Here is a 10,506-nt window from a genome sequence, read left to right on the forward strand (position 1 = left end):
CACTACCTGTCAGTCCTGGTGTTTAATTAGAAAGTGATCCGAAAGTGATAAATAGGCCTAGCTCGTTAAAAACAAATGTAAGGACAAAATAAGTTGAGTAATCAATGAGCTATACAATTTTTAATCCTGCATGACAGATTTGTAAAGCACATATTACATGCAATGATAATAAACGTCATAGTACTTTTTAAAATACAAAATATACAATTCAAATATCACAAAACAAAAAAGAATCGAATAGACAATGTAAACAGTTAAAATGCAAAATACATTTTGAAAAGGAGGGAAGTAAAATAATAAACTATTAATATTATATGATCAGTTAGTAACAATGATATAGTTAGTAGCATAATGCCATTCATGTTGTGTTAGCATGGTAGCCTTGAATTCTTACCTCAAACAAGTAGGCCTGCAGCTGAAGCTAACAGGAATGTTGTTAGTTTTGCAGGAAGCTGGCCATAAAGTATTGGACAGATAAATGGCATAGCTTTAAAAGACATTGGAATAGTAATAATTGTTTCAGGGTAAGCAAGGCTGAAAAGAAGAGTTTTGAGCCTCAGTTGGTGTTGCTGTCCTCACATCTAGAGGAAGATAATTGCACAGTTGGATTCCAGAACTACAGAAAACAGCTTCACATTGGCCTGTCTGTTTGCATCTTATTGCATACGTAATTAAGGGCACATCCATGAATAGATTTATTGTCAAGTACAAGAATCTTAAAATGTTTCCTTCCAAAGCACACCAATGAAAGATTCAACAGGGGATGTTGTGATGTTTTAAGTGTCCCTGGCACGCTGATCAAACTACAAATACTGTAAATAAGAGACACTCCTTGTGCTATTGTGTTCAAAAGTGGCAAGACATCTTCAAACACCCGAGAAATATTAGAGGAAAATCTGGAGCAAGCAGTGGTTATTAAGAAGACAACACAAGGGAGCTTTTCATCTTGGTTGTGAGCTGAAAAATGAAGACAGATCTGCTTTTGTAATCTTCTCTCGAGTCACACCAGAGCAGAACACAGTTCACCACTTCACCACGTCCAAATACTAATTACAGTGACTGAACATTTCCAGGGCAGTGATTGATGTTCACTTTAAAGTTTTGGCCACAAGGGGGGGTACCAATTAAGCCAGCCTCAGGTTACAGTCTAATTGCTAAACACACTGACATTTAAGTAATATGAATAAACATAACTCTCTGACGGTGTTCCAGAAACCTGTGAAGCTGCCTGGAGGTAGGTCACTCTGCAGTCTGAGTGGACTGTATCTACACCTCAGGCTTACTGTACAAAAGATATCCTACTCAGCAGTGATACAATGTAACCCTTAAACCTTTAAACAATTAGGCCATCAGGACATTTCTCTGTGTGTTTTTAATTACAATTGTTGTTGATAAATGTAAAATAACATTTAAAACAAATAAATATGGATATAAATTGATAAATATGACATGTTGAAAATGTGTAGGTTGCATTTAAAGTACAATTATAAAAGAAAGAAATGTGTATCTTGTATTTGAGTGCATTTACAATAAAAAAAATGGCTTACTGTGTCACTGTTCCCAAATGGTGTGTGGGACTTTATGACTGCCATACATTATTATTATTGTTATTATTGGAATGCACAACTCATGGTAAAATATATGCCTTGTCTCTGGAGTCTGAGTCAGGACAGGAGGAGGAATAATCTGGTGGATGTGAGTTTCTCCAGGAGAGCCTGGTCTTGGCGAAGCTTTGTGGAGATCTGTGGTAAAACCCGGAGCAGACTTTTGACTTGCCTTTATGTTTCTGGTTGTGAACTGGATTTGACTGAACTGTTTTCAGGTTGTGGGGAAAACAAAACGAAATGTGTTTTTGAGAGCTTCTGGGAAGAAACGACATCTTTAGTTACTGCAGTTGTCAAAATCAGTACGTAATCCCTAAAACCGAACACAGACAGCACATTTGTAGACAGACTGAAAAGAAACTAAAGAATTCCATGTTTCCCTTCATATTCATTCAGTCCAATAGTTCTGATCTAGAAATATGTTTATAAGAGCTTTTGAGAAAAGTCAAAATAATCCTTAACCAGTAAATTTGGCATAATATGGGCACATGATGACAATAGACATAGAATGATAAGAAACAAGCTGAAGCTGAAATTTTCCTTTACATTCATTCAGATTTTAATATTTCTGAACCAAATGTGTTTCTAAGAGCTTCTGAGAAGAAACTACAGCTTCAGTCCCTGTAGGAGCCAAAATAAGTCCTAATCAGTAAATTAGACTGAAGATGAACATATGCTGCATAAAGACACAGCTTCACAAGAAACCAACAGAGATCCATGTCTTAACCTAAGCCTTCATCCTAACATTTCACAATGTGATGTTTGTCCTCACAGAAATGTAGAGAATCTGTGTAGCAGATCATCTCCAGAAAAAAACCTGCACAATACCAAAAAAATGCATACATGTATGTACAAGTCACTACCGTGACTTTTCCCTGAGCAGCAAACATACTACAGTCAGAAAATGCAAATATCAAAAACACTGCTAAATTATATACATACTATACACTTTAAAGCTATTCACTGCAAAAACAGATGCTTTTTGGTACCTTAATCCCTTTAAGTAGGTAAAAGAAAAAAGTTACCAAAGTACCAAAGTACCAGCACACAGCTGTTGTGGATACAACTGACATCGTCTCAACCACAGATGATCTTTCTCAAGTAAAGATAAAGAAGTGAACATGTATTTATAGTCAGTTTGAGATGAGATGTCATGTCATCATTTTCTGATTATATCATCTAATACAAATACTCCTGAGCCCGGATCTTTGTACGTGGATAACCAAGACGATTTTGACACATCCTCAAAACTAGACCTGCTGTTGTGCACCCTAGTGACAGCGAGTTGATCATTACCAATACTTTTCAGGGTGAACACCATACATAAACTCATTTTCAGATACAGATTCAGATCACTTTCTTCATGAACTGCCTATAAAGGTGTACTCACTTCTTAACCTTTACCTGAGGAAAACCACTAGTGGTTGATATGGTATTTCATTCATTTCATTCATGTCAACATAAAATAAAAGAAGTTTGATTTTTTATGAGCGCAAATTTTTCTCTGCTTTTCCATCACTCTTATCCAGGCTTCCAAAGACCGTGATTTATAAAAAAAAAATCTTCTCACACCGGTGGGGTGGTATCTCTGTCATCTTCAAGCTTGGGTCCTCTACCAAGCTTGGGAGTTTGAGGGTTCTGCGCAGTGTCTTGGCTGTTCCTAGGACTGCGCTCTTCCTGAGTGAGGCTTCAGATGTTGTTCCTGGGATCTGTTGGAGCCACTCTCTCAGTTTGGGGGTTACTGCCCCGAGTGCCCCCAGTACCACAGGGACCACGCTAGCCTTGACCTTCCACATCCGTTCCAGCTGCTCTTTCAACCCTTGGTACTTCTCAAGTTTCTCGTGTTCCTTCTTCCTGATGTTGGCCTCAGCTGGGATCGCCACATCGATTACCACCACCCTCTTCTGCTCTTTGTCCACCACCACTATGCCCGGTTGGTTAGCCAGGAGCTGTTTGTCAGTCTGGAAGCTGAAGTCCCACAGAATCTTGACCCTGTTGTTGTCAGCCACTTTCTGTGGTATGGCCCAATGGGATTTGGGTACTTCTATTCCATACTGGTTGCAGATATTCCTGTATACTATCCCAGCCACTTGGTTGTGCCTCTCCATGTATGCTAATCCATCTAGCGTCTTACATCCTGCTACTATGTGCTGGACTGTCTCAGGGGCTTCTTTGCACAGTCTGCATCTTGGGTCTGATCAACTCTGGTAGATCCTGGCCTCTATGGCTCTTGTGCTTATGGCTTGTTCTTGGGCTGCCATGATTAGTGCTGGTAGGATTTCTTGATATCAGCCACTTCTTCTATCTGACGGTGGTACATGCCATGTAAGGGATTGTCCCTCCAGGTTGTCTGCTCCTTCTCCTCTACACTCTTATCAGGGTTCTGCTGCCTGAGACATTCACTTAGCAGTCCATCCTTTGGGGCCATTTTTTCTATGTATTCTCGAATTTTCGATGTTTCATCCTGGACTGTGGCCTTGACACTCACTAGCCCTCAGCCTCCCGCTTTCCACTTAGTGTATAGCCTCAGGACGCTGGACTTGGGGTGGAACCCTCCGTGCATGGTGAGGAGCTTTCTAGTCTTGATATCTGTGGCATCTATCTTCTCCTTTGGCCAACTTTGTTGCAAACACAGAGGAGGACCCAAATGCAGGACACAGACTCAAAAGGAGAGTGCAAAAAGGGGTTTATTACAAAGAATGGAGACCGAGGGAGTGGGCTGAAGGCAGGGAAGCTAACCAGGCTGGAGGGGTTTGAGTTGGCTGGAAGTGATGGCAGGCAGGCAGGCAGGCAGGCAGGTAGGTAGGTGGTGATCCTGAGACAGGGAAAAAGACAAAGTCAGTTCTCACAAACACAACAAGCTGAAGTGGAATACACAATTCCAAGGCGGCCTCTAACGTGACGCTACCACACTGGTAGACACAACGATCTGGCGAAGACTGGAGAGGAGAGCTGCAGGGTTGATTACTGGATGGATGTCAGGTGAGCAGCAGGGAGCAGGTGAGTTGAATCACAGCGATCAGGGACCCAGGAGAGTGAGGGAGTTGCCACGCCCACAGCACAAACACACAGACCCAGACAGGGGGAGGGGGAGAAACAGAGGACAAGAAAAAAAGGAAACACAAGGAAACCTGTGACACGGCCAGGGCCGTGACAGTACCCCCCCCTCAACGGGAGCCTCCAGGTGAACCCCCTGTCAGGGTGGGCCCGGTGGAAGTCCTTGACCAGGGTAGGATCAAGGATGAAACGCCAAGGGACCCAGCAACGTTCCTCAGGGCCATAACCTTCCCAGTCAACAAGGTACTGATAACCCCGACCACGGCGGCGAACATCCAGCAGCCGCCGGACAGTGAAGGCCGGATGATCATCCACAACCCGGGCGGGCGGAGGGGGATTGGCTGGAGGGCACAAGGGGCTGAGAGAGACTGGTTTCAACTGAGAGACATGAAAAGTGGGATGAACCCTCAAAGATCCTGGCAACTTCAGTTTGACAACTGATGGATTGACGACTGTTTCAATCTCATAGGGGCCAATGAAGCGTGGTGAGAGTTTCTTGGAATCTGTTTTTAATGGAATGTCTCTAGCAGATAACCAAACTTTCTGACCTGGCTGATAGAACGGAGCTGGGATCCTATGGCGGTCTGCCAGACGCCGGTTATGGATGGCTGTGCAGAGCAGGGCAGCATGGGTGTCCTTCCAGATCTTGCGGCAACGACGAAGGTGAGCCTGCACTGAGGGCGCAGAGACTTCCTCCTCCTGAGCTGGAAATAGAGGGGGTTGATAGCCTAGAGAACTCTCAAAAGGGGACATACCAGTTGCCGAGCTGGTCAGAGAATTGTGGGCATACTCAATCCAGGGAAGGTGTGAGCTCCAGGAAGAGGGGTTTCTAGCGACCACACAGCGGAGGGCAGCTTCCAGATCCTGATTAGCACGCTCAGTTTGACCGTTAGTCTGGGGATGGAAACCAGATGAGAGACTCACTGACGCTCCAAGAGCTTGACAGAATGATTTCCATACCTGGGAGATGAACTGTGGACCTCTGTCTGACACTATGTCCAAAGGGATGCCATGTAGACGGAAGACATGATGGACCAGCAACTCAGTTGTCTCAAGGACTGTGGGAAGTTTAGGCAGGGGCACAAAATGCACTGCTTTGGAGAAACGGTCAACAATTGTGAGTATGACTGTGTTACCTTGGGAGGGGGGTAATCCAGTGACAAAATCGAGAGCAATATAGGACCACGGACGGCCAGGAATAGGCAGTGGGCGGAGCAGAGTGTCAGCATCCATGGTGGGCCACCAGAAGCGCCTCCTCAGGAGAGAGAGAGTGCGACCAATTCCAGGATGGCAAGCGAAGCGAGATGAGTGCCCCCACTGGAGAACCTGGGAGCGGACAGAATCTGGCACAAAGACACGGTTATTGGGACCGTTACCTGGATCAGGTTGGGTGCGCTGTGCTTCTTTAATAAGAGACTCAATCTCCCAGGTAACAGCTGCCACAACACAGGAGGTAGGAAGAATGGTGTCAGGGGGGGCAGAGGTTTCTTCGCAGACTTGCTGGCGAGAGAGAGCATCTGGCTTAACATTTCTTGTACCTGGGCGATAGGTAAGTGTAAACCTGAAGCGGCCAAAAAACAATGCCCAGCGAGCTTGGCGTGAGTTCAGGCGTTTGGCTGTTTGAATGTAAGCAAGATTCTTATGGTCAGTCCAGACAATGAAGGGATGCTCAGCACCCTCTAGCCAATGCCTCCATTCTTCCAATGCTAGCTTTACTGCGAGCAACTCACGGTTCCCAACATCGTAGTTGCGTTCGGCAGGGGTCAGACGACGGGAAAAAAAAGCACAAGGGTGGAGCTTTTGATCCAAAGAGGAGCGCTGGGAGAGCACAGCTCCAACCCCAGTATCTGAAGCATCCACTTCCACAATGAACTGACGTGAAGGGTCAGGCTGAACTAAAACAGGTGCAGTGGTGAAGCGCCTTTTGAGTTCTGTGAAAGCCTGCTCAGCCTCTGGAGTCCAGGAGAATGGCACTGCAGGAGAGGTGAGCTTGGTCAGGGGTGCAGCAATGCGACTGTAGCCTCTAATGAAGCGCCGGTAGAAATTGGCAAAGCCAAGGAAACGTTGAAGCTGCTTCACTGTAGTGGGTGTCGGCCATCCTGCCACTGCCTGAATCTTATCAGGATCTGTCTTCACCTGCCCGCCTTCAATGATGTACCCCAGAAAGCTCACTGAACTGACATGAAATTCACATTTCTCAGCTTTGACGTATAGCTCGTTCTCCAGAAGACGTTGCAAAACCTGACGGACATGTTGAATGTGCTCGTCCATGCTCTGGGAGAAGATCAGGATGTCATCTAGGTACACAAAGACAGAGCGGTTGGGCAGGTCTCGTAGCACATCATTAACCAGGGCCTGGAAAACAGCTGGGGCAATTGTCAGTCCAAAGGGCATTACCAGATACTCAAAATGTCCAAGAGGGGTGTTGAACGCAGTCTTCCACTCATCTCCTTCCCGTATCCGGACCAGATGGTAGGCGTTTCTCAAGTCCAGTTTACTGAAGACTGTGGCACCATGTAAGGGTTCGAAGGCTGAGCTAATCAGAGGCAGGGGATACTTGTTTTTGACAGTGATGTTGTTTAAGCCACGATAATCAATGCAAGGTCGGAGTGTACAATCTTTCTTAGATACTAAAAAGAAGCCAGCTCCAACAGGAGAGGAAGATGGGCGGATAATACCTGCTGCAATGGAGTCCTTGATGTACTTCTCCATGGATTCTCTCTCTGGACGGGACTGGTTGTACAAACGACTGGTAGGAAGGGGAGCTCCAGGGAGGAGGTCAATTCCGCAGTCATATGGGCGGTGAGGTGGTAGGGACAGGGCATGCTGTTTACTAAAGACCTCCTTGAGGTCATGGTATTCAGGGGGAACATTGGAAAGATCAGGAGTCTCTGGTTCAGATGAGGGTGGAAAATCAATGCCCACTGGGGGAAGAGCAGATTGCAGACATGTGGAATGGCAGTACTAACTCCATCTTACAACTTTTGCTGCTGTCCAGTCAATATGGGGATTATGCAGTCTCAGCCAAGGCTGTCCGAGAATTATCGGAGCGAGGGGGGATGAGATGAGATGAAACTGAATCTGCTCCCGGTGGTTTCCAGAGAGAATGAGAAGCAGAGGACAAGTCTTGTCAGTGACACAGGCCAGAAGGCTTCCATCCAGTGCATTGGCATTCATAGACTTAACAAGAGGTTCAAAGGGGATGCCAGCTTGAGAGGCAAGATTAATATCTAACAAATTCTCATCTGCACCTGAGTCTACTAAGGCTAACAAGGGAAAAGTCTCACCTCTCCAACATAATGTGGCTTGGAACTGCATACGTGGGAAAGAGGAGGAAATTTGACTCACCAGTACTCCCACAGCTACTGATGAGCTCCCCCTTTTGGCCGGAGAGAGCAGGAGGCGAGGAAATGGCCTGTCTGTCCACAATACAGGCACTCTCCTGCCCTCATTCTGCGGTGACGTTCTGCTGGAGTCAAGTGTGCCCGGCGAAGTTGCATGGGCTCTTCTTCAGAATGAACAGAGGTGGCAGCACTGGGAGGATTACTGGGGTTGGTTTTCATGAGAGGGGGAGATGGATTACTAGAAGTGGACCAGGATAGTGGGCGGCTAACTTTCTCCCTACGACGCTCTTATCTGTAGTGTAGGTTGATGGCTGCTGTTCGAAGACTAAAGAACACTGCATCAGGAAGGCTCTGCACGTTCCCAAATCCCCAGAGTAGCGCTCTGGCGCTGGAACATGAGGCTCTCTGATTGGGAGAGCAGGGGAGACTGCAGTGGCTATCGATGGAGGCTGGCTGGGCTGGGGTTCAGGGGCTGGGTTGGAAAGGTGGGTTGTGAAAAAATCCATCTGCATCCCAATTCGAGTTACATGAGTCGAAAGTACCTTGAGGGTTTCCATAGTTTCTTGGAGGAGCTGTTCGTGGTGGCCAACACGAGCGCCTTGAGCAGCGAGGGCATGGCGGAGGGGGTCAGCGTCTGCTTGGGTAAAAACAGGGTCATGGGGAAGGAATCTGTGTCTGCTTGGTCCATGTTGGCCAGATCGTTCTGTTGCAAACACGGAGGAGGATCCAAATGCAGGACACAGACTCAAAAGGAGAGTGCAAAAAGGGGTTTATTACAAAGAATGGAGACCGAGGGAGTGGGCTGAAGGCAGGGAAGCTAACCAGGCTGGAGGGGTTTGAGTTGGCTGGAAGTGATGGCAGGCAGGCAGGCAGGCAGGCAGGTAGGTAGGTGGTGATCCTGAGACAGGGAAAAAGACAAAGTCAGTTCTCACAAACACAACAAGCTGAAGTGGAATACACAATTCCAAGGCGGCCTCTAACGTGACGCTACCACACTGGTAGACACAACGATCTGGCGAAGACTGGAGAGGAGAGCTGCAGGGTTGATTACTGGATGGATGTCAGGTGAGCAGCAGGGAGCAGGTGAGTTGAATCACAGCGATCAGGGACCCAGGAGAGTGAGGGAGTTGCCACGCCCACAGCACAAACACACAGACCCAGACAGGGGGAGGGGGAGAAACAGAGGACAAGAAAAAAAGGAAACACAAGGAAACCTGTGACACGGCCAGGGCCGTGACAAACTTATGATACCAGCGGGGTATCTGATGACCGGTATTGCGTACATGTTGATGGCTCAGACCTTGTTCTTGCCATTCAGCTGACTTTTCACGACCTGCCTTACCCCCTGGGGTATTTGGCTGTGGTTGAATTCCTTGTGGCCTCTTTATGGTTTCCATTAGCCTGTGGGATACCAAGGTACTTGTAGCTGTCTTGGATATCACCTATGTTGCCTTCTGGTAGGTCAATCCCCTCAGTCCTCTGATCATCTTGCCTCTCTTTGAGACCATTCGGCCACACTTGTCCAATCCGAATGACATCCCTATGTCATCACTGTAGATCCTGGTAGTGTGTATCAGTGAGTCTATTTCTTGCTCACTCCTGGCGTACAGCTTGATGTCATGCATGTAGAGCAGGTGGCTGATTGTTGCCCCACTACGGAATCGGTACCTGTAGTCGCTCTTCGTGATGATCTGACTGAGGGGGATCAGGCCTATGCAGAACAGCAGTGGTGATAGCGCATCTCCTTGGTATATGCCGGATTTAATGTTGACTTGGGCAATCGGCTTTGAATTGGCCTCTAGGGTTGTCTTCCACATTTCCATCGAGTTGTGGATGAAGGCCCTTAGGTTCCTGTTGATCTTATACAGCTCCAGACATTCCAGTATCCATGTGTGCGGCATTGAGTCGTGGGCTTTCTTGTAGTCATTCCAAGCAGTGCACAGGTTGGTCTGTCTAGTCTTACAATCTCGGGCGACTGTTCTATGAATCAGTTGCTGGTGCCTGGCTCCTCTGGTGTTACTGCCAATTCCTTTATGTGCTTGGCTCATGTATTGAGCCACATGCTTACTCATTTTTGCCACAATGATGCCTGACAGGGCCTTCCATGTTGTGCAGAGATAGGTAATTGGCCGATAGTTGGATGGGATGGGTCCCTTCTGCGGGTCCTTCATGATTAGGACTGTCCTGCCCTGGGTTAGCCTGGTTCATCTGTGCTGCTAGGCGTTCATGGAGTGCAGTTAGCTTCTTCAGCCAGTACGTATGGATCATATCGGGGCCTGGTGCTGCCCAGCTCTTCATCTTCAACAATCTTTCTTGGATGTCTGCCATTGAGATGGTTACTGGTCGTTGTTCTGGGAGGTTGCTGTGGTCAGCTCTTAGGTCTGCTAACCATTGGGCATCGGCATTGTGTGATGCCTCTCTTTCCCATGTGTCTTTCCAGTATTTTTCTACCTCAGCTCTTGGTGGGTCTGACCTGTTGTTGTTTCCCTGCCACTGAGAAT

This window comes from Chelmon rostratus, chromosome 1, assembly GCF_017976325.1.
Source record: "Chelmon rostratus isolate fCheRos1 chromosome 1, fCheRos1.pri, whole genome shotgun sequence".
Taxonomy (NCBI): Eukaryota; Metazoa; Chordata; class Actinopteri; order Chaetodontiformes; family Chaetodontidae; genus Chelmon; species Chelmon rostratus.